The sequence below is a fragment of the Eschrichtius robustus genome, chromosome 1 (genome assembly GCF_028021215.1).
Source record: "Eschrichtius robustus isolate mEscRob2 chromosome 1, mEscRob2.pri, whole genome shotgun sequence".
In the NCBI taxonomy this organism is placed as follows: Eukaryota; Metazoa; Chordata; class Mammalia; order Artiodactyla; family Eschrichtiidae; genus Eschrichtius; species Eschrichtius robustus.
The window spans coordinates 83329790-83352277 of record NC_090824.1 but is presented as its reverse complement, the minus strand read 5'-3'; the positions used below and the strand labels follow the sequence as shown (position 1 = coordinate 83352277).

Here is a 22488-nt window from a genome sequence, read left to right as displayed (position 1 = left end):
TGTCTCAATAGTTTTTAACCTGAGGTCCACAGACCACAAAAGCCTCTTGATATTTCTTATACACCACATTTTGTGGGCTTTGCATACATTCACTGTCATGCGAAGGAGTGTGTCATCTCCAAAATTTAAGAACTGGGGTATTGTTTCTATCTGACCAATCAGTAGGCAATAGAGATGTTCTCTAATGGGAAAAAAAAAAAAAATCTGATGCTGTATATTTTAATTAACAGGTTTAGATGTACAATCATTTACCATCAAATGAATGATCTGGCTGGTCCACAGTGAGACGCTTGACTCAGTGAATAAGTCATGTGCAAATTTTGTCAGAGGACAAGACTAACCATTGTTTTCTGGTAACCAAATGTTTTCTAAGACCGTTTACTGGTTTGTAGCTTCTGGACTCATAAGGATCACATAAATTCTAAAGAATCTGCAGTATGGTAGGTTCTAAGGAAAACGTCTGCAAATTTGGTGAATTCTATTTTATGCTGAGAGGAGCACTGAGATTACATTTCTGATCTGGGCCAAGTGCTGTGTCTTAGTGACACTGTTGGATAGTTCTTAGAAGGTCACAGTTCTTTCTTGATATAATCTACAGGAGATTAAGAAACTCTTCTAAATAGAGCTGACATCTCCCAATTAATACTTGGATTTGTCAACTGTGGGTTCATCTAAATTTTACTTGGCACTATCCTTCTGGATTCATCAAATTCAGTATTGGCGATAATGCCCAGGGGAAAATAATCGTGTGGGAGAATCAAAAGAGCTTAAAAACATAAAATCTTCAGGATGCCTCTTTGTGGCCAGCTATCTGCTATGGAACACACCCTGACTAAGTGTAACATAGAAGTAAGGACATCTTTCACCTCCTGCCTGGCCATTCACCTCAAGAATCCATTCTTGCCTTTTTTTTTTTTTTTCTTGAAGACCCAGTGTAGATATGCTCAGAGGGCACCAGAGCATGTTGCAGCCTGCCTCAGAAGTACTGCAGGCAGCGGAGGTAGCACCAGGGCCTCTGGGACCAGTAGATACCAACATTTTATAAGGGGCCAGCAGTGTTGAAATCCAGCTAGAGGCACCATCTGATTTGCTGCTCCATTCTCAGGCAGTGAGTGGAGACGAATTCCCAGAAACATTCAATGAGGGGAGACTCTGGAAAAAGGATTGGAATTCCTGATTCTAAAGGCAATGTGGACTTGGAGCACTATAATCTGGTTATAAATAAAATGAGACCATTTTTATCACAAATGGCCCTTTTAAAAAATTCTTATTTTATGCAGGAGGGAACTGTAATCCAAAGAGGATAAAGGTCTCAAAGTTTATAGTAGATCTAGGATTCAAACTTGGATTTCCTTGGCTCCAAAGCCAGTACTTTTCCACAACACTAAGAGTTTCCCTGCCTGATCCATCCACTTTTTGCTTTGTAAAATGTGGCAGGTCTCTATGCTTGTATTTAAGACAGCTACCTAAAAAGTAGTATCATCTTACCTCAGATTAGCAAATTAAAGTGTGCATGTCTGAAGTGGTAAATTAAGCATAGAAAGAAAGCTAAAAGGGTCTCCCACTAAATGCCCATAGCTCTGTCTGAATTCAAGTCTCCACTCACTGCCTGAGAATGGAGCAGTAAATCAGTTTTGGACACTGGGATGGGGAGGAGGAGGGTGGAGAAACCTTATCAGTTTGTAAAATTTAAGCAAACAGATCCCTATTTTGACTACATAAACCAGATAATAATACTTTCCCATAACCATTTCACGCCATAGCACATGGTTAATTTAATTAATTAACATGTGTGACATTACATTAGTTTCCTGTTGCTGATGTAACAAATTACCCCAAACTTAGTGACTTAAGGGAAATTTATTCTTTTACAGTTCTAGAGTACAGATGTCTAAAATCAGTTTCACTGGGCTAAAATCAGGATGTCAGGAGGGACTTGCTCCCTCTGGAGACTCTAGGGGGTGAATCTGTTTCCTTGCCTTTTCCTGCTTCAAGAGATGCATTCCTTACATTCCTTGGCTTGGGGCTCCTTCCTCCATCTTGGAAGCCAGCAAAGTAATCATTTTGCTACAGGCATCAATCACATGGCCTTCTTCTGTATGCAAATCTCCCTCTGCCTCTCTTTTATAAGGACACTTGTGGTTACATTTAAAGCCCATCCAGATAATTCTGGAAAATCTCACTATCTCAAGATCCTTAATGTAATCATATCAGCAAAGATGCTTTTGCCATATAAAGTAACATTCACAGGTTCCAGAGATTAGGATTTACCAGGATCTCTTTGGAGGATATTATTCAGCCTATTACAGGCATTCATACAAAACCTCTTTTTAAGGTATACTGGAGAACTGAAGTATTTATTCAGATATTTTAACAAAAGTCTATGCTTTTAACGGCAGAGTAGTAATATTTATTGAGTGCTTACTTTTTGTCAGGCACAGCTCTAAATATTTTAAATATATTATATAGGTTAGTAGTAACAAAACAAATTATGAGATGGGTTCTTTGTTATTTCTATTTTAAGGATGGGGAAACTGAGGCACACAAAGCGAGATTATCAAATTTGCCCAAGGTCACAACTACTTCTTTAAATTATCCAGATTAAGTACCTGCATATATAAGAAAACTCCTTAAACTATCATTTCATATTGCCCATGTAGTTATTCTAGAACACTATGCAGTGTATAGACTTGCAGCTACAATGTGTTCTTTGTATCATTTTCAGACAAACGTTAATTTCCTTGCTTTGGTATTCTTTCTTAGAATGGTTTCTAAACAATAAACCCACTAGTCTCTCATTTTGCTACCAGCAATGATAATCCTAATTTTATTTCCTGAGTATCTTTCTTTCTTCTAAAGGTCACAAAGTTCAGGATAGGGTTACACAGTAAAGGGAAAAAAAGCAATTTCTCTCACCAAAGAGGCATGAGATAGGGGGCAGGCCTTGGCATATGCTCAATTCCTGTTGTTACCCACCTCATTAATTGCTTGTTTTCATTTGAAACTCCTCTCTGAATGTGTTCCTTATAACTTTTAAAACTTCTTTTCATACCCTTGTTTTCAATGGCCCCTTATAGGCTTACAGATGGAAATCTGTTTCCCTTATCCTTATAGGTCACCCATGTTCTTGTTTTTCTTTGTAGCAAAGGAGGGAGAGTGAACAAAAACAGCTCTGTCGTTCAAGATCTTTTACACACATTCCTCAACTTTTGGAGCTTTCTCTAAACCTTAGCGATGTAACAGTGTGTGGGGAAAAAGAAGATTCTTTTTTTTTTCTTTAATTTTTTTCTGGAGTTTTGAAGAATCTGTCTTAAATAGTGGAAAAGTTGTAGAATTTGAAGACTCAGTGAAAAGTTAAGTTTGGTCCCAAACCCACTGGCAAGGATTATGGGTTTTATTTTGTTTAGATAGGTTTCAAGTTACATCAAGCATGTTATTGTTGTGATATTAGAGTACTTCCTTGTAACATTATTAGATTATATAATTGTCATGACCTATCCAACTTAACTAAAAACAGTGACACTAATGGTGAGAGTTTCATACACCACACCATATAGGAAGAAGAATGGTTTACAGCAGACTCTGGCCTTTTAGCATCTCTTAACCCATGATACTATTAGTGGTTTATTACATTTCTCTCTATTGCAAACAAAGGAATAAATATACCATGATACTATTATGCATGAAGAGGTAGTGTCTTAATAAAATGGTGGACTAAATAGCTATAGTGATTGGTCAAGTCATACTCAAATGAAATCTATAGAAAAAGGTTGATTTAATTTTTAAAACTATGAACAATACTGAGAGCAGATGATACTGAGAGAAGGAACTGTATGGCTGACAGAGTCATGAAATTTAGAAGTTAATTAATACGTTGGTAGATATCCATGAGATAATTAGAGAAATGAGACAGATGTTGTATTTGTAGCTTTATTTCAGCCTGTAGGACAGCACTTATTTTAATAAATCTGGAGAATTATAGACATATATACACACATAAGAGAGGGGGGAAATCTAAAAGCATTGTTCTTATGACTCTAAGTTTAGGGTTATCTGTAAAGCTTTTTAATTAAAAAGTTATCGAAGAAGAAACATCTGAAATAGAACAGGGAGCAAGTTCCTCAAGTGACTTAGCAGTTTGCAGTAGCATCAACTGTTGCAGTGAAAACGAAGATTTCTAATCTTAGAACTTGGCAGGTGAGTGAGTAACAGATTTCTCAATATAATGTTTTGATTTTTAAGAAATAAATGGATTTGTCACTTTTTTCTTTGGCCTGCTTCACATTCAGTCACATGTTTTATTAACCACTTGGGAGGTTGATTACAAATATTTTTAGTTAAAAGAATTCTTGGTTCTCTATTAACTGAACAATTTCCTAGACCTTGCACCTCTCTGGGGATCTGTAAGGTAGTTCAAGCCTGAAAAAGTGAGTATATTTTTGAATATGCTGATATTAAGATATATGTAGGTCTGTGCATGTGTGTGTTTGAAATGGAAGAGAGGATGTAATTAAGAAATTGAGGCTTTTAGTGTTAGAGTTCCGTTTTGAACATTATTGGTTTCTGTCACTTTATTAATTTCTCTCAACTTTTTGATTATACTGATTGCAAATGTTGGGAAGAAGGTGCAGAGTTGTTTGAGATATTTTTACCCCCTGCAGCACACCATCTTAGGTTTCTTTAAGTGCGATGAATGTTGTATTAATGAGGGCTGTTGTCAACGCTATGCCAATAAAACTGCCAATTAAGACAAGAAAAGGTACGCCTAGAGATTTTTTAAAACATAAATTAGCTAGGTAGTTGGGCTGTATAAAAATACATTAAAAAATAAATTTCTCACTAATAAAATGCTTTTGAGTCGAATGAATTCTACCTATAAACACTACTCTTCCTCATGGTCTCTATACCAGCCTTGCAAATATTCCCTTATTCACTTGTCCATTGCAAGTAACCATGGGGGCTTCAGGAGTAATAAAGACTATGAATTTACTGTTCAAATATATTTCTCCTGAGGTGAGGGCAGGTAGGGAAAATAATGAACAAGTCAATTTTTGAAAATTATTTGCAAGGCTGCTATAACACACTTTACAGAGAGAAAACAGATGGTCCTTAGAATTTGCCTTATACTGACAGGGCAATTCTAACCCAGAACACTAAGGCCATTTCTTACTATGGTGGCAAAATGATAGAAGCCAAAATCTCAGAGAATATTGTACTTTGCCCTGACAAAGTAAATTGTGAAAATGCCATATTTCTACAATATTACATCTTGCAGAATGAAGTTATCTAACAGTAAATACTTTTAGTTGTCTTTCTTCAAGCGGTCAGAGTTCTTTACTAATTGTACATTAATATTTAGAACACAGTATGGTTTACTTTATGTGGAGCATTTTATGCCTAAAACTCAAATACTTTCAAACATCAGCTTAATTTCCCTTGATCATTAACATAAATTTAAAAATCACTGACAAAAATTTTTTCATGACACACATAGCTGGAACAAACTTAATTGTTTAGAAATGGTATAAAAATAACCACACTCTTTGGTTATGGCTATTTAATATTAAGCCAATTCAGTATGCATTTTGCTTCCATAAACTGGGTAACCCTCTGAAAAATCTCCTCTTACACTACTGTGGACTTGTTGGCTTGATTTAAATAAGTTTCTTTTTTTCCTTCTCCATCAAAAGAAAATTCTTCTTTAAAATTGCCATTTTTCACTAGAGATTTAATTCTTTTCTCTGTTTCGTCTCAGACAAAACATAGAGGCCTAATGTCTCTGTGTCAGTGAAGAATTTTCGTATAATTTAAAATATTTTATCTTTCCTTTCTTTCGTATTACTCAAACTAGGTTCACCCATCTACCCACCCACCCATCCACTTAATCATCCAACACTGATTAAATGCTTACCATGTTAGGCACTAGGACTAAAGAAATAATAATACATAATCTCTTCCCTTAAGAAATGTGTACTATTCAAGGTGCTATTAGGGAAACCAAAGAATTTAATGAAAGAAACATTTGTAGATGTGTGTGAAGAATTAAAGAATCAGCAAGAGATGTTGAGGTATTCAGGGACTGGCAATTGTGGGAAGCCTAAATCATTCCTAAGCCTGAAGAGGGAAGAGGAGGAAATGGTGTTACCAGCACCTAGTGAAGTCTGGAGCTAGGCGAGCAGAATTATGAGGAAGAAGAGCACAGCTACTGCCAGAAACACAGCATGAAAGCAGAAAAAAAGCAGGAAAAGAAATATTTCTACTCTATTTCTCTTTCATCTTTTATTCTTCTGCCTGGACTTGCCATTGGTAAAACCCAACAGAAAGCCAGAGGGTATGAGCCTGAGTGTTGCAGTCCAACTGAGATCCATATCAGGGCAGAATCGGGCAGAGAATGAATTGAGGGTATGAGAAGCAGCCTCCAAGTGGCTCCCAATGATCATTGCCTCCTGGTATTCATTCCCTTGTGTATCCTCCCCCTGAAGTGAGGCTGGAAAAGTCGTATACTTCTGATGAATAGAATATGATAAAAGTGCTGAAAAGTCACTTCCATGATATGATTCCATCCTGGCTTCCATCATGGGCTTCCATATTGGACACCATCCCCTGCTCTCTCACTTCCTTACTCTATGGGAAGTCAGCTGCCTTCTTATGAGCTGCCCTATAGAGAGTCCCACATGGCAAAAAAATGAGAAAAGTCTCCAGCCCAACAAGGAACTGAGGCCATCAGTCCAACAACCCTGAGGAACAGAATCCTGCCAATAGCCATGTGAGTGAGCTCGGAAGTAGATCCTTTACAAGACAAGTCTTTGGATGGGCTTCAGCCCTCCAAGAGAACCTGAGTCAGAGTATCTAGCTAAGCTATGTCTGGATTTCTGACCCACAGAAATTATGGGATAATAAAATATTGTTCTTTTAAGATGTTAGGTTTGGGAAGTAATTTGTTATGCCATAATAGATGGGAAGGGGGGCGGGACAGAGCATAAACAGCTTAGTTTACAATTTTTGCCTCATAGCATTAATTTTTGCCACTCCATCACATGAAAAAACTCTAACTCCCTCACACAAAAGTGACATCAGCTATTCCATAAATATGGAGTGATTTCAGTTCATTCATGCCCCTTCCTGAAATTTAAATTATAATTAACATCCCATCAGAACTTTTTATATTCAGTAGCAGAAAAAGGGGGGAAATGAAATTAACATATGATACAGCCACTATAATATCTGCTTTTGTAGCTGGTCATGAGACCTAAAATTATATCCATCACTCCTTCCATGTATTTTTCAGATTGGGGTTATTTACCTGGAAGGGTGACCTAAACCTTTATTTCCACAATTTAAAATTCTTAGTGGTGCTGACTTTATTGCGATTCCAGTTTCCCACGGACTATTCTTATGGAACAGTAAGTTCCTCAGTGAAATCCCCGAGTTCCACACGTGTTTTTCTTGCCTCTACTGTATCACAGTAACCCAATTTCCACATAGCAATTACCTTAGCCAATAGAGTAAGATCTTCTTGTTGGTTCTTCAGCATGAGAAGCCCCAAAATAGCCAAAAGATCGACTCAGCTCTTAATTTAATGGAACAATGACTATGTTTCCTGGCAGAAATTGTTCTACCTTGGAAATTAGGATTTCTAAATCTTCTGAATACTTAATTGATATATGAGATACTAAGACAGGTAACTCCCACCTCCATTCTTTGGTTCCTGAATCTCTGCATTCTGGCTAAAAGGGCACTATATATCTAATGTTAGTTTAAGGCATATACTACATTCTATAGCATAGCAACCTAAACTCACCAGTTGTTGTTTCTAAGTTGATGCCTCAGCTGATAAAAAAGTCTATTTTTTAATATATTCAGAAACTGCGGAAATAACTACAGGATGGGTCTGTGGACTTATTGAATCCACTGTCAGATTAAATGAAGTCAAGACTTCATTTATCACTTGACCTCCGTTAAGTCCATACTCTGACCACTGGGCAATAATAGTGTTTTGTCTCCTAAGGACTAGCATTATCTCAAATTCACTATCTAAAAACCCCCAGAAGGACTGGGGATTTCCCTTCCCCAGTAAAAATCATCCTGGTAAATGACCATAGGTTAATCTGGAAAAGCCATGGATGCCATTTGTGGCCATATTTCGGGCTACATTCTTCCTCAAAGGGACCTGGCCTGCTCCTTAATTAAAGGACTTCAGATCTGTGAATTGGGAACTGGGCCTGAGGCTAATTCTCACTGACAACTTAAATTGGTTTTTATTTTATATAAGTCAAGAAACACCTTACAAGATTGCCCATATATTTAATTGCCAGTGACCTTGTGATCAATTAGTCACTGGCACATGTCCATGTTGGTCAAAACACTCTGATTACCACTCTGTAAACTGCGTCTAATAAGATATTATTATTAATAATAAAATATATTATTGTTAATAATAAGGTATTATTATTAATAAGGATATTGGGATAATTGTGCCCACCTTGTCTCTGACAGTTAAGAGCAGCCACTTAGCCCTGCTACTCAGGGAGTTCATTTTCATGGCAACATTCTCATGTCCATCCTCAGCTGTTAGGGATGCCACCACAGAGGTTTTCAAGGGTGCTCTCTTCCTTAACCCATTGCATTTTAGTATGTTTTGAACGAAGGAGGTGTCCTCCAGGATGTTCTGGAGTAAGGAAGGTGAGAGGGTGTGGAGCAAATTGCACATTTTAAATCTGTTCTAACATTCTTATTTCTCTAAGCCATCAAGCTTCCTTTTCTACATTATGTCGAGGTAGTTCTGTAATCTTAAACTCATTAACTACAGGAAACTGTTGAGTCCAGGCTTTCATTTACCAGCCAACCGTTTGACTCACTCCCAATTTTTCTAGCTAACGTACTAAAATCTCATATTCTAGTAGAGGCCACATACATACATTTAGCATATTCCAATGGTTCTCAAATTTTAACACGTACCAGATCACCTGGATGATTTGCTAAAACAGATTTCCAGGCCCCATGCCCTAGAATTTCTGATTCATTAGGTCTAGGATGGAGTCTAGGAAATCTGCATTCCTAACAAGTTCTCAAGTGATGCTGATGCTGGCTGGTCCAATGACCACATTTTGAGAATCATTGGCCAATTAAATCTTACAATTCATTCACCTTGACCTAACTCTTTAGCATTCAATCTAATTCATGCTTGCCAGATTCTTGTTTATATAAATTGGCAAGATGATCTCCCAGAGCAGACCTTGCAATTTTCTCTCAGGATTATGCTGGGTCTCATGGTTATGTTGGGATTTAATTCTCATTATGGTCCTGGAGGCAATAAGGCATGGTGAATGGGGCAGGAGTGTCTTGAGGAGAACAGGTACTCCGTTGAGAGGCAACTGCCCCAAGGGAAGTTATTGAAAAGTTCTTCTGGAAGGAAAGACTGGTTTCATTAGACAGTGGGAGAAAGCATCTTCCATTGTCAAGGCAGCTTCAAAGGAATTTGAGTTTCTAAGTTCTCAGCCTCATCTATGCCTGCCCAAATGTCCCTATTTCAAATAATAGTTTTCACTTCTTCCCAACAATTGCCCCTACCTTAGATAAGAAACATGAATTCTTAACGTGGATTCTAGGTTAGGAAATCTTGCTTAAAGCTTCCATAGAAGCTTTCTGATATTCTCTTCATGCCTTTGGTTTAAGAGTTCAAGCACTGAGCTTATTTGTTTCTTTTTTATAAGCTTTACAACACAGAGATAATCTGCCCATCTCACAGTCTCTTAATCATCATTGTTGCCATAGTGATCAAATGCCACAGCCACATGATCTCCTAATGCCTTGCCCCAGCTGACACTCCACCAAATATCAATACCAGTGATAATTTGAGTAATTGTGTGTAACTGCATGCCATGAATTACATTTTCTGACTCACCTTCTTCACTTAATTATCTACTCAATAAACTTGTTCAAATTGAGTCACCTCAATTTTGCATACCAATACGATCTCTTTCACAATTCCTTCCCCAGTTACTTTACTTTTTAGTATTCTTCATAGGAGTTCAAAATGTGGTTTAAAAGTATTTAATATCAATAGCTAAAACCCTCTCATGACAATATTCAGTGACAAGACAACTTATTGAAGTAAACTAATTTCCTAAAAAAGCCAAGAAATGCAGCCTGATCTTAGCATCCAGATTAATTACTTTGCTTTTAATGTCTATGTTCTTCATTCTTTCATCCATTAAATATCTTTAAGTATTCCCTATGCACCAGGCAAACAAACAGGAATTGGGAATATAGCAATAAGGAGGTGTATAGGTTCTTCTATTTGCCCTTCTAAGACCAACCCTTCATCCTACTCTGCCTTCTCTGCCAACCCCAAAGGGCTGATCTCTGTGAACTGTATCCACATGCTTCCTTATCCTCTTCCTGTGAAATTCAGCCAGTGGGAGGCACTGGTAGGAGATGGCAAAGCAGATGCAGAAAGAGGTCAGTGATTTCTCTTTCTTGGTGCACTATTATGGTAATGACCGGATTCCTCTATCACTACGGCTCCTATTGAGTGACTGACCCCTCTTCCATCACTCCAGTATCTAAAAAGATCCAATGACACCATTTTCTTCCTTTGCCTCTTTAGAGTTTGCTGCTCATGCAAATTGGCAGGATTATCTCCTCCCTGAGATAACTTGGTGGACTTCGAATTTCAGTGACCTCTAAAATCTCAGTAGTTTGCAACAACAAAAGTTTACTTCTTAATCACTCTAAGTATACATCCCAAGACAGCCAGGGGCTTTGTTTTAGGACTTAAGCTAACAGAGCAATGAGCAGTCTGATTACCAGTCCCTTGGCAAAAGAAAAAGAGAACCAGTGAACCATGTACTGGTTCTTAAAAGTTCTTGCCAGAAGCGACTTCTGTCACCTCTGTTCATTTAATTGGTCAAAACAAACCACATGATCTTTGGGCAGAGGTTAATGGTCTCTCAGCAAGGGACTTCAAAGGGAAGAAAGACAGAATATTTGGTGAACAGTAATAAAAGCTACTACATTTACCAGATGGGATCTTGCCAATGGATGGGAAATCATCCATTGATGATTGAAAAGTTTTGATAAGTCTTAGGAAGCAAAAGTCTTTTCCATAAGATACAAAGTTAATGTTGAGTTTTTAACTAGGACTGATATGGGCAAAATGTTCCCAGCCATCCACACAATAGTGTTCTGCACTAATAGCATTAGAATATTTCAACTGATTGGACAATTTTGCATTTCGAAAGAAAGCAGAATTAAGGGTGTATAAATTTCCTTTTGCCTGAGAGAGAAAAAGGAGTCAGTGATGAAGAAAAACAAAGAAAATCCTATAAACAAATCAGGTAGGTTATTTGTTCTTTATTGATTTATATGTCTACCTTTTATTTTAAAAAAATTGGAGGAGATTTTAGAGAACGATTCTTCCTCATTATTTTTATTTTCAATATTTTAAAACATCAAATAAAATTAATATCCACTGCACTTTTTCAAAGAATTTCTTATCTATAAAAAGTATTCATTTTCCCAAGTCAGAACACAAAATTACATCCACTCAAAATAACAATTATGTTAAAATTATGTTTGTATATAGGTACAAACAAAAATTAAATGTGGAAAATTAAAATTAATATTGGTAAGGAGATACAGAATTTTTTTGTTTAATTTCTAGAATTATAATACCAATTGTGTGATGAATAATTTAAAGTGTTCATTGCCTATTATTTATCATCAAAATCTCCCACTATTTTCATTACATTAATGCTTACATAGTATATTTTGCTTGCTTAAAAATCCTACCTATTTCATTTCTGTCATGTTTTTTTACTGTAGATAAATTAAATCATGTCAACTATATGCTTTCCTTCCTCACAGCTGAATAGTTCTCAGATATCACTTATTCTCCAAGCATGTGCACATGCTCAGATACAGAGATAAGAAATGAAAAACAATATTAGAATTATGCACACACATAATCCAAAATACACATTGCTAAACACAATAAAAATTCAATCTATTGAGTTCTACAAAAAGAGCAAAGCCAATGTACAGAAATCTATGAAATGAAAGCTCAAAGAGAAAATGACCATAATTAAAATGTTGTTCAATCAAATTCTAACATATTACTATAATTGCAATGAAAATTTTCCAAGTTTAAATTCTATTTTTATAGACTGTTTTTTTCAGTTTTTCTTGCAAATTGCTCTACTTCAGAGAAATATAGGTTTTCCATTTAAACAAACACGTTTATTCAACTATTCCTGTTGCCACTGAGTCACTGTTTAGAATTTAGTTTGCTGGATTATTTAATTCATCTAATTACTCAGAAATACACAGCTGGACAGAGAAGTTTATTCATAAGCTTTTACCAGAGCCATGAGATATTGCTATGAATGAGTATAGACTATATATGTTCCATGATGAAAAAGAAGTGAGAGATGGGCATGATGTTTATGATGCTCCCAATATTTTCAGAGTGTAGTCGACCAGTTTCAAATGATTGATTTAGAGTCTAGGGCATTTATATGTTTGGACAATAATTTACAAGAATGAAAATAGGTGTAACATTGAGCCTGATGTCATCACATTTTAAGCTCATCAGCAAAGTTCTGATGAAGAGAATCAGTGGTTGAATACATATTCTCTACATTTCTTGAGAAATGTTCTTTTCCAATGAGATTAGAAGGAAGATTTTTTTTCTTTTTTTAATGGGTTATTATTAAGCTCTAGAAATTCAGAATGTGTGAGAGTATATGCTATTACTTTTGCAAAACTGCAGAGGTGACAGTTTTATGATTCTGAAACCTACAATCTGGCTTGAACATGAGGAAACCTGGGTTCTAGTCCCAGCTCTGTCACTAGCACACTTTGTAGGCAAACACTAATTACTTGACATATCTATGTTTCTGTTCTTTCGTTAATAAAGTGAAAAGACAATATTTTCTTCCTATTTCAAGGGGATATTATTAGGACAAATGAAACAGAACTTGTTAAAGTACTTGGCACTTGTCAAAAGAAAGATGATCCACAAATCCCCATTATAGTTATACAACACTATATATTCTACCAGACCAGAAACATTTTCATAAATAAGAACAATGTATAAAATTATAAAGAAGGAATCTGGAAAGAAACTTTTTGAATATGGAATATTAGAAGTATCAATTTGTCACTAAATAACTCTAAGTTTCTTCTATGATGCAAGTTTACAGACAAAACGTCTGGCAGTGGAGACTGAAATTGGATGCATATATTAGTCTTATTTGCAGTACATTGAATCAGTAGCAATGAACTTCAAAAAGAATTTCATCATCCATCTCCAACTTACTGGGACATCTTGAGAGTGTAATCTATAAGACTTGATTACAGTTTGGGGAAGGATAAGGGAGAAGGAGAAGTTAAGAATTATCTTGGAGACTAAATTGGTGGAAGCTTATGTCTTCAAAAAACAATAGATTGGTAGAAGTGTGAGTTGGTGTAATGGTGTAGGAGTGTGACATGTTAAGATATTGACCTTAGCTTTGAATGTGCTGGAGATGCAGGTGTCCAGCATTCTTTAAATTAGTTACATTCCAATCTTATTTTAGAGGGGCTTCACCTAGCCACATTAGCTAGAATTTGGACACCCTGGTTTTTTTTGATGGAGACCTTAAAAAAAAGAATACTTTATTCTTGGTGGGAGGGAGACACAAGAGGGAGGGGATATGGGGATATATGTATACGTATAACTGATTCACTTTGTGATTCAGCAGAAACTAACACAACATTGTAAAGCAATTATACCCCAATAAAGATGTTAAAAAATAAACTTTATTCTTTACTATGCAGTTGATAAAAAGAATGAGATAGAACTATATATAACAGTACAAGATAATGCCCTAGATATATTCAGAAAAACAAAGTACACAACAGTGAATATAGTATGCTCCCTTTGGTGAAAAATAAAAGTGATATATGCTTATATATTCATAAACTCATTCTGGAAAGATACAGAACAGTGGGTAATGTGTTGCCTCACAGGAATGATCTGGAGGACTGAGGGTCTGAAGAAGGAGAGAGACTAATTTTATTCCTTGCTCTGAAATCTGATATGTATATAGTCACCCCAGCTTTTTTTTGAATAGCGTTTGCATAGTACATATTTATATTTCTCATCCTTTTACTTTTACCCTGTATGTGTCTTCATATTTAAAGTGAGTTTCTTGCAAACATGATATATTTGGGTCTTGCTTCCTTGTCTAATCTTTCAACCTGCATTTTAGGTATTTAAACATTGATATTTAATGTGATTATTGATATTACTGGATTTAAATCTACCATCTTGATATTTGTTTTCTGTCTCATTTTTCCCCCCATCCTCTTTTTTTTTGCCTTCTTTTGGACTAATACAGTATTTTTATAGGATTCCATCTTGACTCCTTTTTGGCTTTTTCGCTATAAATCTTTGCTTCGTAATCTTTTAGTGTTTGCTTCAGGGTTTACATGTGACAGATACTGTGACCACTGTGTGTGTGTATGTATATGTATAAAATTCTAACCTCATAAGGTAAATGTGAATATCTCTATTTCACAGATGAAGTAAAAACATATTGCTGAAATTACAAAGGAATGCCTCAGAACCAGAATTCAAACCCAGGTTTTCCTGACTCCAAAACATACATTGTAATACCAGGAAAATTTTATAATAACTTTAAACCTTGATATAATCAGAAGTCTATAAAAAAGACATAGGCTAAAAACTGAATTGTTATTACATTTTTAATTATTGAATATATACGTGAAGATTGCAAAGAGATATAGGGTCTAAACATAATGGATTGCCAGAATTTGGAAATAAATTCAAGAATATGGTACTGTTATCTCTCTCTCTCTGAAGCTAACTATAGTAAAACAGAACAATGAAGAAATTAGCTATCTGCAGAAGTAAACCTTACCCTTAAGGCAAAGTTTTAAAATATGTCACTGATAATATTAATGTGTAGTGCAAATTTCCTTTCATATATTTATAACTGACTAGTGCCTGATTGAAATCACTATAGTATTTGAAAATGCAACTGCCACTAAAGATGGTTTTGGAGGCTTTAGCCCCCTTATAATCTCTTGCCTCCATTTTTAACTGGATAGCCACTCCTAAAACATTTTTTATATAGAGATTCTAGAACTCCTATTGTTTGGGAAAAAGAATGAAAGGAAAAGGGAAAAGGATGCCCCACCAATGAATGTAGATATTCCGGTCTCCTTCAAATTTTAATTCTTATGGTACATATACTCATACATATAATATATATATATTGAGAAAGAGACTTAATGGAATGATACCATTTATCAGATAATAAAAACTGACTCTATCCTTTCCAATAACTGTTTTGTTAATTAAGATATTAATTGCATACAATAAATATTACCAATTTTAAGTGTACAGTTTGATGAATTCTGATAATTGCATATAATTGTGTAACCACATCTTCTATCAAGACGTATTAGAACAATTCCTTCACCCTAAAAAAGTCTCCTTAAGGCCTTTTGCCCTTGATGACCTCTCCTCATTCCTGACTCCAGGCAATGCTGATACTCTTTCTATTACGGGTAGCTTTGCCTTTTCTAGCATTTCATAAAAATGGAGTTGCATGAAATATAGTCTTTTGTGTTTGACTTCTTTCACTTTAGCATGCTTTTAAAATTCATCCATGTTGCTGTGTGTGTTGCTGAGAAGTATTCTATGGTATGAATATACCATAATTTATTTATTCATTTGAAAATTGGGGTTGCTTTATGCTTTTAGCTATTATAAATAATGCTGCTATGAATATTCAACTACACATTTTTACATTGATATATGTGTTTATTTCTCTGAAGCAAATACAAGGACTAGAATTGCTGGATCATAAGGTAAAATGTGTTCAATTTTATAAGACACTGCCAAACTGTTTTATAAAGAGGCTGTACCATTTTTGCATTCCTACTAACAATGCACTAGAGTTTTAGTTGCTCCATAGCCTTGTCAACACTTATTACTGTCAGTCTTTATTACATTAGCTATTTTAGTGGGTATGTATTAGTATCTCATTGTGGTTTTCATTTGTTAGGCAATGTTTCAATGAAAGAGCTATATTTCCAATGTGTGCTTTCCTATTGGCAAAAACACAACTGACTTACGTACATTCTGGTTTATTATTGAGTCATCCATGAAGCTGTGTAGCTTCTATCAGTTCCCTACAGTCTTAACTACACTGGATGAATGGTAAAGACTTTTTGAATCTATGGAGCTGAAAACTAGCTCCTATACTTTTCTGTAATTTCATCAGAGTATTGCCTAACCCGTGAGACCTAGCCTGAAGCAGTCGGGTATCCTGCCTCTCTTCCTTCCTTCCTTCCACTCTCCCAATCATCCATTCTTCCAAATATCTCCTCTATTTACAAAGATAGGTTTTAATTTTGGAAAATTAAAATGATATAGAAAGGTATATATAAGAAAGAAAAATAATCCATTCAGTTTTACCACCCAAAGACTACCACCAACATGTTAATGAATTTTTTCCAGATCTCTCTTTATGTAAAATAAAAAGACTTTGTTATTATAATGAACTATTTAATTTAATTCTTACAACAACTATGTGTAGTAGATCATACTTTAACCCCACCATACAGATAATAAAACTAAAGAAAAAAAGGTTTCAGTACTTTGTCTCAAATTACAAAGCTTAGTAAGTGGCAGTACTGATATTCAAATTAAGGCAGTCTGAATCCAGACTGCAAGTACTTAACCATGCTTCTGCACTGTCTCTCATATATATGCCTATGTATACGTGTGTGTATATTCTTTGTATGTTAATGCAATCATATTATATCTCATGGTTATATTTACATGGTACATTTATTTAACCAATCCCTAATTATCGATATTTAGTTGTTTTCTGTTTTTCAATATTATAAACAACATTGCAAAGAACATTCTCTGTACTATTGTTCAATTATCTCCTTAAGATAATTCCTACTGATGGGAATGCTTAGTCAGAGTTTATGCACATTAAAGGTTTAATATGTAGTCCCAAATTGCCCTCCAGAAAAGTTGTACTTACTTCTCCAGCAACTGAGGATGAGATTTTCCCTTTCCCTGTATTCCTGCCAGCATTGGTCTCTATCCTCACCAGTTTTGGCTTTTTTATAATCTCCGCTAACCTGAAAGTTAAGAAATTATATCACACGTTATTTTATTTCATTTACTTGTTATTGGAGCTAAATTGTTAGTCTTTTAAAATATACAAGTAATGCATATATATTCATCAAAAATAGTCAAACAATACAGACTTATATGAAGTGAAAGTAGAAGTCCCACCTCCCATTTTTCTCACAGAAGTATCATTGTAACAGTTTAGTATATAACTTTGTAGAGCCTTTAATATTTACTAATATATTTATGCATATGTATGCTTAATTTTCCTTTGATATAAATGAAAACATCTTATGCAACTTGCTTTTCACACTTGAAAATATGTCCTAAATAATTTTTCATTTTTCTTTAACTGTTACATATTATTTCACTGTGTGGAGGTACCATAATTTATTTAACTAGTTCTGTTGATGAAATTTAGGTTAATTACATATATATGTATGTGAATAAATATATAGTAAGTACCTACTATATACAAGGACTGTTCAATAAATGAATAATAAATAATATCAATTAATAAATATAATAAATAATATTATATATAAATATATAATAATTTAAAAGTCCCTGTCCTGATGAGATTTCCATTTTGCCGCACTGGACATTCTTATACATTTTTGCACATATACAAGGGCAAAATATTTCTGTAGCCATGTAAACATTTAAAATTTTGATAAATAAACATGTAATAGGCCATCAATAAATACTAGTTGAGTAAAGGAATAAAGATTGTTCTCTAAAGTTAAATTAAAAAATTAATAATAAGCAGATATGTTTTATTTGCTGTGCATAGTGATTAAAACTTTTAAAATTAGTTTCCAACACTGAAAAAAGGAGTTAACTAAAATGGAGATTTCTATCATCTCTTGGAAAATTGGAAGATCTGGTAACACTGGGTTCACATTTGCACAGGGCAGCTACAGCAAAGTGATGAGTGCGTAGTGGTTTGCCACAGTCTTCACCATTCCAAATTTTCTTATACCAACCTACTGCACTCATCTATGTTATCTGACTGGCTCCTATAGCTTCTGAATTTGCCATTCTCCATTATGGAGTAAAGAAAAAAGATATCTAAAGGAGACAGAATGAGTCTCAGGCCTATAATGCTTACCCATGACCTCATGCAATATATTAATTCATGTAATACAATTTGTGTCTTTCAAACAATAGCAGACATCAATGAAACTGAAAGCTGGTTCTTTGAGAAGATTAACAAAATTGATAAATCTTTAGCCAGACACATCAAGAAAAAAAGGGAGAGGACTCCAATAAAATTAGCAATGAAAAAGGAGAAGTTACAACTGACACTGCATAAATACAAAGGATCATAAGAGACTACTACAAGCAACTATATGCCAATAAAATGTACAACCTGGAAGAAATGGACAAATTCTTAGAAAGATACAACCTTCTAAGACTGAACCAGGAAGAAATAGAAAATATGAACAGATCAATCACAAGTAATGAAATCGAAACTGTGATTAAAAATTTTCCAACAAAGGGAAGTCCAGGACCAGATGGTCTCACAGGTGAATTCTATCAAACATTTAGAGAAAACCTAACACCTATCCTTCTCAAACTCTTCCAAAAAATTGCAGAGGAAGGAATACTCCCGAGCTCATTCTACGAGGCCACCGTCACCCTGATACCAAAACCAGACAAAGATATCACAGAAAAAGAAAATTACAGACCGATATCACTGATGAACATAGACGTTAAAATCCTCAACAAAATACTAGCAAACAGAATCCAACAACACATTAACAGGATCATACACCACAATCAAGTGGGATTTATCTCAGGGATGCAAGGATTTTTCCTTATCTGTAAATCAATCAATGTGATACACCATATTAACAAACTGAAGAATAAAAACCATCTGATATTCTCAATAAATGTAGAAAAAGCTTTTGACAAAACTCAACACCCATTTATATAAAAACTCTCTGGAAAGTGGACATAGAGGAAACCTACCTCAACATAATAAAGGCCATATATGGGAAACCCACAGCCAACATCATTCTCAATGGTGAAAAACTGAAAGCATTTCCTCTAAGAACAGGAACGAGACAAGGATGTCCACTCTCGCCACTATTATTCAACATAGTTTTGGAAGCCCTAGCCATGGCAATCAGAGAAGAAAACATAAATAAAAGGAATCCAAGTTGGAGAAGAAGAAGTAAAACTGTCACTGTTTGCAGATGACATGATACTATACATAGAAAATCCTAAACATGCCACCAGAAAACTACTAGAGCTCATCAATGAATTTGGTAAAGTTGCAGGATACAAAATTAATCACAGAAATCTCTTGCATTCCTATACACTAACAATGAAAGATCAGAAAGAGAAATTAAGGAAACAATCCCATTGACCATTGCAACAAAAAGAATAAAATACCTAGGAATAAACCTACCTAAAGAAGCAAAAGAACTGTACTCAGAAAACTATAAGATACTGATGAAAGAAATCAAAGATGACACAAACAGATGGAGAGATATACCATGTTCTTGGATTGGAAGAGTAAATATCGTGAAAATGACTATACTACCCAAAGCAATCTACAGATTCAATGCAATCCTTATCAAATTACAATGGCATTTTTCACAGAATCAGAACAAAAAATTTTACAATTTGTATGGAAACACAAAAGACCCCGAATAGCCAAAGCAATCTTGAGAAAGAAAAACGGAGATGGGGGAACCAGGCTCCCTGACTTCAGACTATGCTACAAAGCTACAGTAATCAAAACAGTATGGTACTGGCACAAAAACAGAAATATAGATCAATGGAACAGGATAGAAGGCCCAGAGAAAAACCCATGCATCTATGGTCACCTAATCTATGACAAAGGAGGCAAGAATATACAATGGAGAAAAGACAGTCTCTTCAATAAGTGGTACTGGGAAAACTGGACAGCTACATGTGAAAGAATGAAATTAGAACACTCCCTAACACCATACACAAAAGTAAACTCAAAATGGATTAGAGACCTAAATGTAAGACCGGACACTATAAAACTCTTAGAGGAAAACATAGGAAGAACACTCTTTTACATAAATCACAGCAAGATCTTTTCTGACCCACCTCCTAGAGTAATGAAATAAAAACAAAAATAAACAAATGGGACCTAATTAAACTTAAAAACTTTTGCACAGCAGAGGAAACCATAAACAAGATGAAAAGACAACCCTCAGAATGGGAGAAAATATTTGCAAATGAAGCAACTGACAAGGGATTAGTCTCCAAAATAAATATACAAACAGCTCACGCAGCTCAATATCAAAAAAACAAACAACCCAATCAAAAAGTGGGCAGAAGACCTAAATAGACATTTCTCCAAAGAAGACATACAGATGGCCAACAAACACATGAAAAGATGCTCAACATCACTAATTATTCAAGAAAGGCAAATCAAAACTACAATGAGGTATCACTTCACACTGGTCAGAATGGCCATCATCAAAAAAAATCTACAAACAATAAATGCTGGAGAGGGTGTGGAGAAAAGGGAACCCTCTTACACTGTTGGCGGAAATGTAAATTGATACAGTCACTATGGAGAACAGTATGGAGGGTCCTTAAAAAACTAAAAATAGAACTATCATATGATCCAGCAATCCCACTCTTGGACATATACCCAGACAAAACCATAATACAAAAAGATACATGCACCCCAATGTTCACTGCAGCACTATTTACAATAGCCAGGACATGGAAGCAATCTAAATGCCCATCAACAGAGGAATGGATAAAGAAGATGTAGTACATATATGCAATGGAATATTACTCAGCCATAAAAAGGAACAAAATTGTGCCATTTGCAGAGACGTGGAGTGGACCTAGAGACTGTCATACAGAGTGAAGTAAGTCAGAAAGAGAAAAACAAATATCGTATATTAATGCATATGTATGGAATCTAGAAAAATGGTATAGATGAACTTATTTGCAAAGCAGAAATAGAGACACAGACATAGAGAACAAATGTATGAATACCAAGGGGGGAAGGGAGGAGGTGGGATGGATTGGGAGATTGGGATTGACATATATACATTATGTATAAAATAGATAACTAATGAGAACTGACTGTAGAGCACAGGGAGCTCTACTCAATGCTCTGTGATAACCGAAATGGGAAGGAAATCCAAAAAAGAGGGGATATATATATGCGTAAAGCTGATTCACCTTGCTGTACGGCAGAAACTAACACAACATTGTAAAGCAACTATACTCCAATTAAAAAAAAAATTTGTGTCTTTCAGAAAAAGTATTGGTCAGCTTGGAAGCATAGAAAAAGGAAATTCAGGAAGTGAATGATGGCAATGTCCTTCCAAACATATTTTGGAAATAGGATATATTTGCCAAAATAACAAGCTGGCCTTTTCAGTTGCAGATATAGTACAGTGGTTAAGAGCATAGGCTTTAGAGCTAGGCTTCCTGGGTTTGAATCTTGATTTTGCCACTTATTAGCTCTAGGATTCAAGGCAGTGCTACAGACTGAATGTTTGTGTTACTCCAAAATTCGTATGTTAAAGCTCTAATCCCCAATATGACGGTGTTTGGAGGTGGGGCCTTTTGGAGGTAATTAAGTCATGACATTGGACCCTCGTGAATGGGATTGGTGCTCTTATAAGAAAAGGCTCTCTCCACCACGTGAAGGTACATCCATCCACAGACCAGGAAGAGAGCTCTCATCAGAACCAGACCATGTTGATATTCTGATCTCAGACTTTCCAGCCTCCAGAACTGTAAGAAAGTCTGTTATTTAAGCCACCTACACTATGGTATTTTGTTAAAGCAGCCCAAACTGACTAAAACAGGCAGCTTATTTAACTTCTTTGTGCTCAGTTTTCTCATCTGCAAATGGGAATAACAATGTATCCTACTTCATATATTTGCTGTGATAGTTACGTCACTATACCTAAAACACTTAGGAGAGTGCCTGGCCCATATAAGTTGTCATTATTAATATAAATGCATCAGACACTCATGTAACGATGCCCTTAAATCTTCCAAATAATCACTTAATTCCTTTTTTCCTAAATCCTCACCAGGAAATCTTCCAATGATTCCGTGTATGGCATGACTTCAGAGAGATGCACTGGCTTGAGTTGTATTGGTAAATCCTCTCAAGATCTCTGAGGAGTATCTACCTATAGGGTTTTTGATTGGATTATCTGAATCTCTATCAATCAGTACATCATTGAGATGTGCTGCCAAGGAAGCAGAATTCAGTGACAGCTTGCAACTTTTTATTACCAGCAACAGTATTTGGCTATGAAGAGTCTCCCCTAAGTAAACTGGCAAGGAACTGAGATTTTTTG

General features: G+C 35.4%; 1 long non-coding RNA gene across 1 annotated transcript in view; it reads right to left on the bottom strand.

Annotated features, from left to right (window-relative positions):
* Positions 1-22488, bottom strand: part of LOC137767672 (uncharacterized) — a 346176-nt gene that overhangs the window by 319681 nt on the left and 4007 nt on the right. Inside the window, exon 2 of the long non-coding RNA XR_011074556.1 lies at positions 17073-17172. This is a non-coding gene — a long non-coding RNA (uncharacterized lncRNA). The remainder of the gene's footprint in view (positions 1-17072; positions 17173-22488) is intronic.